This window comes from Hippopotamus amphibius, chromosome 2, assembly GCF_030028045.1.
Source record: "Hippopotamus amphibius kiboko isolate mHipAmp2 chromosome 2, mHipAmp2.hap2, whole genome shotgun sequence".
Classification (NCBI taxonomy): Eukaryota; Metazoa; Chordata; class Mammalia; order Artiodactyla; family Hippopotamidae; genus Hippopotamus; species Hippopotamus amphibius.
This window is the reverse complement of record NC_080187.1, coordinates 132,786,637-132,794,346: the sequence shown is the minus strand read 5'-3', so window position 1 is coordinate 132,794,346 and position 7,710 is coordinate 132,786,637. Positions and strand designations below refer to the sequence as shown.

At 37.7% G+C, this 7,710-nt stretch overlaps 1 non-coding gene across 1 annotated transcript; it reads left to right on the top strand.

Moving 5' to 3' along the window:
• Window positions 1-375: 375 nt before the first annotated feature.
• Window positions 376-482, top strand: LOC130847277 (U6 spliceosomal RNA). Its single transcript, XR_009052058.1, has one exon. It is a non-coding gene; the product is annotated as a U6 spliceosomal RNA (small nuclear RNA).
• The last annotated feature ends 7,228 nt before the right edge of the window (window positions 483-7,710 follow it).

Genomic DNA, 7,710 nt, shown 5'->3' with positions numbered 1-7,710 from the left:
TACCAAATATCTGAGCACCCCTGGCCTAGTCAAATTGGCACATAAAAGTAACCATCATACCTGGCCAATATATAACAGTCCTCATATTGGGACTTCTGTACCTACATCTGTATGTGTCTATATGTGTGTATAGTATTTAAGAAATGTATTCTTCTGACCTGTTTTTAAAGCTCTGCTCTTGGATTCTTGAAATCCCACCATAGAATTTTTAACTTGAGGTCAAATTCAGATAACATAAAATTAACTGCTTTAAAGTAGACAATTCGGTGGCATTTTAGGGTACTCCCAATGTTGTGCAACAATGACCTATATCTAGTTTCACAACATTTTTATCACCCCAAAGGGAAACCCTATGCCCATTAAGTAGTCACTCCCATGCTTGCTTGGAAAGTATGTATACTAAAATTGGAACAATGCAGAGAAGATTAGCATGGCCCTTGCACAAGGATGCCATGCAGATTCATGAAACCATCCATATTTTTATCATACTAAATGAAGTAAGTCAGAAAGAGAAAGACAAATACCATATGCTATCACTTATGTGTGGAATCTAAAATATGACACAAATGAACCTATCTACAAAAAAGAAACAGACTCACAGACATAGAAGACAGACTTGTGGTTGCCAAGGGGGAGGGGATGGGGGAGGGATGGAGTAGGAAGTTGGGGTTAGCAGATGCAAACTATTACATATACAATGGATAAACAACAAGGTCCTACTGTAGAGCACAGGAGCTCTATTCAGTATCCTGAGAAAAGCCATAATGGAAAAGGATATACAAAAGAATTTATATACATGTATGTAAAAAAATAGTAAATCTCTGATATTCATAGACTAAAAAAAAAAAATGTAGTCATTCCCCATTCCCCCCTTTACCCAGCCGCTGGCAATCATTTTCTGGATACTTCATACGAGTGGAATAATATAATACATGCCTAATATCTTTCACTTATTATGATGTTTTTCAGGTTCATTCTTTGTAGACTGTATCAGTACTCCATTCCATTTTGTGGCTCAATATTCCATTGTATGTGTAACCACATTTTGTTTATCTATTTATCAACTGATGGATATTTGGGTTATTTCCACCTTTTGGCTATTGTGAACAATCCTACTATGAGTAAGAGTAGCATTACTGTGTACAATACCTTTTCAAGGGTGTACAAATATCAGTTCAAAACCGTGCTTTCAATTCTCCTGGGTATTTCCAAAGAGTGAATTGGTGGGTCATATGGTAATTTTATATTTAACTTTTGGAAAAACTGTTTTCCCCATCATAAATGTTTAACAGGAAATTAACTCATGAAACAAAAGCATCAGAAATCAGGGCAAAATTTAATACACACACACACACACACACTCACACCCATAGAGGTTGCAATCTGCCATTCCAAATATTTGTGATGATGACAAGTCCATCTGATATTGTAAGCACTGCAGAGGCCTTATTCAAAGGTAAAGCGATAAACAGACTGTGTTCCATTGATCCTTTTCTTTTCTCTCCCTATCACATATGATACCAAACTCAAGCTTTCAGTGATAGAGGGCACGTACTGACTTTTCCTGTTGCCACAAGTTCAGGTAACAGCAGACTCCAACGCCCTTCATTGCTTCATAACATTCTCATATAGGAGACTAATATAGCCCTCAGAGTCATTCCGAATGGTAGCCTTCTATTTCTGCAGAAACTCAGAAACTCGCCCAGAGAAAGAAATGACAGAGGTTTCTAGGATGAAGGTTCTAGACTGATGTGTGACCTCAGCCTCAGAGCTGAGTTCCTTGTTCCAGCTACCCTCCAGGGCTGGAGTCAGACAGAGGTAGCTATGAAGGAAGCAGAGAGGAATGGTTAGGGAGTCCTTGAGAGCCCAGGAAGCCTCCGCAATCAGGACTCAAACTTTGCTGACCCAAAACGGATTTCCTTCCAAATAAGCATTGTTTCAGTTAAGATATTTAAGGGATTTTCTTTCAGCAAAACTATTAGAGACAAAATGAAAATCACAGTTTTGAGAGAAGAGAATTGGTCACATACAAAATGTTGGTCCTCATTCTTGAGCAGCTGGAGCACAGGTGCAGGCTTAAAATTTTGGCTTCAGACTCCTCCATAAGACAGCCTGGTACAGAAACTGGGTCTGTCCAGTAGCCAGAAAAGATTAATACATACCTGTTCTCCTTATTTCCTCCTGAATGGCTATCTCTCTAGTCAACAGACATCTTAAAAAAATAGACCCTCCCTTGAAAAAGACTGGTGACCCCTCAGTAAGAAAAACTAAAGAAAGTTCAGTCATCTTAGAAGTTCTTCATACAATATAATAAAGAATCATGACCTTATTTTCCCTAATATATTGTTGTATATCAGAATATAAATTTTTAATATAAATATAAAAAGAGAGGGAAGATATCATCCACTCTTTTTTACATAAATACAAGCCCTTACTTTTGTCAAAAAAGAAAGTACATGCACAGGAGGTTTCTAGATTTCAGAATTTGCCATCAGAGAAAAATAATTAGAAGTAAGTTTGATGGACTAGTTATGTAAATAAAGTTTCCTTTATCTGACTACCAGGCACTATGTAGACTCGCAGCTGACAAGCTGGTCCTACAACTGTTGCAACACCAGCCCATCCATTTCACAGGGCCTAGCCCCATTTTATAGGGAGTGATGCAGGTGAACGGCAGCGCTTGGGAGCCAAGGCTCCATTGTTCTCCTCTATTGGGGAAAGCCCGAAGCATAGTCTAGCAATGTGCAAAGTGAAATCTCTTTCTGATGGAGTCATCCCTTGCTGGATATAGGCGATAAAAGAGAACAGCATCGTTCTGTGCTGAAAGTGCATAGTGCATGGTGATTACATCATCCATCAGGAGGCTATGAATCTGTTGATAATTTGAAGGCAACTGATAACCATATTAACATGACACAGTACGAGAAAGCATGATGCGGGCATCCCTGGTGGCGCAGTGGTTAAGAATCCACCTGCCAATGCAGCGGACACGGGTTCGATTCCTGGTCTTGGAAGATCCCACATGCCGTGGAGCAACTAAGCCCGAGTGCCTCAACTACTCAGCCTGCACTCTACAGTCTGTGCCCCACAACAAGAGAAGCCACTACAATGAGAAACCCGCACATTGCAATGAAGAGTAGCCCCCGCTTGCCACAACTAGAGAAAGCCTGTGCACAATAATGAAGACCCAACACAGCCAAAAAAATTTTTTAAAAAGAAAAAAAAAAAAAAACAAAAAACCATGATGCAAGGGGCTGAGGCTGTTTGGGACATACAGGTAAGCTCTGAGGACAGAACAATGGACCTTAGAGACTTCACAGATCCCCCTAGGAGAGCCAAGGACAGGAATCCTACAGCCTGCCTGGGCTACTGCATGGGAAATCCATCTCCACCTTGGGTCTCCCGTCATGCAATCCAGACTTTATTCCTTCACCACATACACATTTTCATGAGAAGGTGATTGGTCTCACTTTTCCTCAACTCTTAGAAAATTAGTAGAAACAAGCGACAGATTGAGTGCCTCATTGCCTGCAGTCTTCCCCTCCATCCCACAACTCAATAGCATCAATTCCCCAGTCACCAGTTCAGAACTCTAGCGTTTTTGATGTGACAGTGCTCCCACAAGCAGCAGTGCTGATTAGAGAAAAGAGCAGTAATAAGAGTACCTCTACCTCCTGAGGACTTACTATGTGCCAGGCTGAATGTTTCACATCCATTCTGCACCAGAAGACCACCATAAAGATGAGTCCAAGGAAAACCAAGTGATGTCCTTAAATTCAGCATATAAAACTGCACCACTGAAAATCTCATGAACCACAAGCATACCACACTTAACAACAGAGTGGTGTAATTGAAGCCTCTCATTCATAGATTTTCCTCTTTTTTTCCAGAGATGTTTAAGCAACCCTACAAGTTCATTTATACTAATGCCTTAAGGACTGAATTTAAAAGGATCATTTTTGCATTCTCAGAAGAGAGTCAGAAAGTCTGTTTCAGGGGCCTGAGAGAGTCTTCATTGGGCTAGCGATCTCAGTGAACCTTTTTCATGTGTGCTGGATTTATCAGAAACTGTTTAATTTAATTTTCAAAACACACTGTTTTTCGGATGAAGAATCAGAGGCTCAAGGAGGTTAAGTGAATCAGCCCAGATCTCACAGATAGCACTCGGTCTCTAAGCTCACAGTCTGGTGGCTGTCCTCCCCCACAAGTCTGGCTGAGCAGCCCTTCTCAGGAAGGATTGGTCTAGCTCTCTCTGACCCCGCACGTCCATCCCAAAGCTATCCCTTCACAGCCAATTACAAACAGCATCAAGAGGTTGAGAAAACTGCATTGGGACATCTGACCTCCCAAGGGCAGGCCTTGGTTCTCCCTGCCTAAAACCTCTCATTTTCCAAGTCCACTACTTTGAGTTGGATTGCAGAACTAGGTGAGCTTAAAACAAGAAAACTGCATGCTCCACAATCAAATATGATCAGATGATCCAGAAGACTTGATAAATAAAGGAAAGAACCACATTACTGGATAACAATTGACAGTAATCTTTGAGCTGGTCTCTGGTTTGCATTTCCTAATATTTGCAGACAGAACTGAATGACTCAATGCAGTGAGAGAATTCTCTTCCTTGGAAAGCATTTTCAGAAGCATTTACTTAACTTGCAATTTTTAAAAATGTGCTCCAAAGCACGTTGTTCAAGTTAATTTCTGAATGTTGAGATCAGTCTTCTTTTGGATCGGTGGTAGGTGCTCCACATAGCACAGGAAGTTAGAGTGGTACTTTCTTCTCAGGTCGTAGGAAGACATTTCCTGTGAGCTTTTTTAGATGATACACATGACAGAAAGGGTATTACACCAACTCACCAATGTTCCTTTACGGTCACTAGAGAGCTGTCTCTTTCTTTTGGTTTTTGATAAATATATGGTGAAACATTTCTGACATATAAAACTATGAAGAAAATAATATAATGAATGCAAGGGTATCCATCTCCCAGCTTAAAAAATAGAACTGTGCAAACACACTTGAATTAGTCTGTGTTCCCCATTTCATTCCTCTTGGGGATGTCCATCATACCTGGGCATGTCTTAGACTTTTACCACAATCCTGTACAACTAAGCAATACTGAGTATCATTTTGAACAACTACACATTAAGTAAACAGCATATCCATGACATTGTTCACAATGTATTCTTTTTTTTTCATCTGTATTGGAGTATAATTGCTTTACAATATTGTTAGTTTCTGCTGTACAACAAATTGAATTATAATGTATTCTTCTGAAATTCTTTTCGCTCAACAATGTGCATACGAGATTCATCCATGTTGAATGAACCTTGAGGTTATCATACTAAGTGAAGTAAGTCAGACTAAGACAAATACCATATGATATCACTTACATGTGGAATCCAAAAAATAGTACAAATGAACATATTTATATATATATGTGCAAATCACTTTGCTATACACCTGAAACTAACACAATACTGTAAATCAACTTTAATTAAAAAAGATTTTTTTAGGGACTTCCCTGGTGATGCAATGGTTAAGAATCTGCCTGCCAATGCAGGGGACATGGGTTCAATCCCTGGTCCATGAAGATTCCACATGCCATGGAGCAAATAAGCCTGTGTGCCACAGCTACTGAGCCTGAATGCCACAATTACTGAAGCCCATGCGCCTAGAGCCCGTGATCCACAACAGGAGAAGCTGCCGCAATGAGAAGCCCGTGCACCACAACAAAAAGTAGCCCCAGCTCACCACAACTAGGGAAAGCCCATGCACAGCAGCAAAGACCCAACACAGCCAAAAAAAAAAAAAAAAAAATTAAGTCAATTCATCCTCTTCACCCTCAAAAAAATAAAAAAAAAAGAGTCATCCATGTTGATGCATGTAGTTCCAAGTCATTTATTGTCACTGCTGTATAGTAGTATTTCACTACACAAATATACTTCCTTGTAATACACAATCCTCTTGTTAATACTTAAGATGTGTCTAATTTTTTACTATTATATATGAAGCTGATATGCCTGTTCTTGCATACCATTCTATCACTAAATGCATTCCTGCATTCATACACTTTCTATAGTCTATGTGTCTCCTTTGGCACATAAGTGAGATTTTCTTTGGGACATTTCCTAGAAATAAAATTGCTGGGTCACAGGGTATGTTCGTTTTCATCTTTATTGCTGTCTAAATTGGTTATACACATTTTCCTCTGTACCTGCAAAGTATGACTTCCTGTTTCTCCATATTCTCGCCAACACTTAGTATTTTCAGTTTTCAATTTTTGCCAGCCTGCTGCCAGTCTGACTGTGTTTTAACTCCACATTTCCTGATCATGATGAGGTTAAATATTTTTTCTTTATGGATGTTTTGGGCATTTTCTTCTCAAATTATCTGTTTATATCATTTGCCTATTTCTCTAGTAGAATTATTTGTCTTCTTAACATCAGATTTCAAATGTTCTTTATATGTTGTGTATAAACATACTGCAAACATCTTTACATTTTATCCTTGTCTATGGTTTTCTCCCCTCATCATCTTTTTCCTTTCTGTATCTGAAATGCAGACTTTCTATAATTTTAATCTAGTTGAATTTATCAATCATCTTTATGTTTGTCTTCTTCGTGTCTTTTAAAAAAATTCCTGCCTTACCACAAAGATCACAAAGACGTTTTATGAAATGTATTTATAAAAAATAAAAATTAGTATTCTCACATTTTATGTATGTATTCTCCTTAGGGTTGATTTTTACATATGGTGTGAGAAAAGGATAAATTTCATTTCTTTCCTTAACAGACAACCAGTTATTCCAAAAGCATTTGTTAGGTAGACTGTTCTTTTGACACTGATCAACTGATACCATCTTCTCATATATCAAGTTTCTGTTTAAGCATTAGATAGTTTCTGGGGTCATTTATTTCTTACATTGGTCTGTATATCTGGTCTTTTGCCAATAGCACACTGGTCAAATTACCATATTTTCAAAATAAATCTTGATTTCTGGTCAAACATGACCTCTCTGTCCTAGTTCTCTTCAAAATTGTGTTCTAAAAAGAGCTAGCGTTTGTTGGCCTTATCAATTTTTGTGTAATCTTCTCATATGTTGTTTGGAGTTACACTGAATTTTTAGGTTATTTGGGGGACAGTAAAATTTTTCATGATTTTGGATTTATGCATAAATATAATCTATCTTCCTCATTGATTTGACTCTATTAACATATATTTTAGTAATGATTTACATTTTCTCCATAAATATCATTCTTAGCTCTTATTAAATTTATTCCTAAGAAATCTATATATTTTGTTATTGTACATTTTTTAAAAAGAGTATATTTCATTCTTGCTGATGGGTACCATGGTGACTAATTTTCTAAAAATTGATCTCTTTTCCAGTGATATTTCTAAACTCTCATAAATGGTAATAGTTTGTCTGAAGAGTCTCAAGTTTTTATGGAGGTAATCATGTCTTCTGTAAATAATAATAGCTTTTTTTTTCTTTCAAACTCATACAACATATTTCTTTTTCTTATCGTCGACTATGATCTGTAAAACAGTTTTGCATAGAAACAGTGATTCTGGGCATAGTTTTCTGAAATCTATAGATTTCATCATTAAACATGTTTACTCTGCGTTTTGCATGTTCCTTTCATTAAATTTACTAAATCTTATTAAAAATCATGAAGAGGTGTTGAATTTTATCCCAAGCTTTTTCT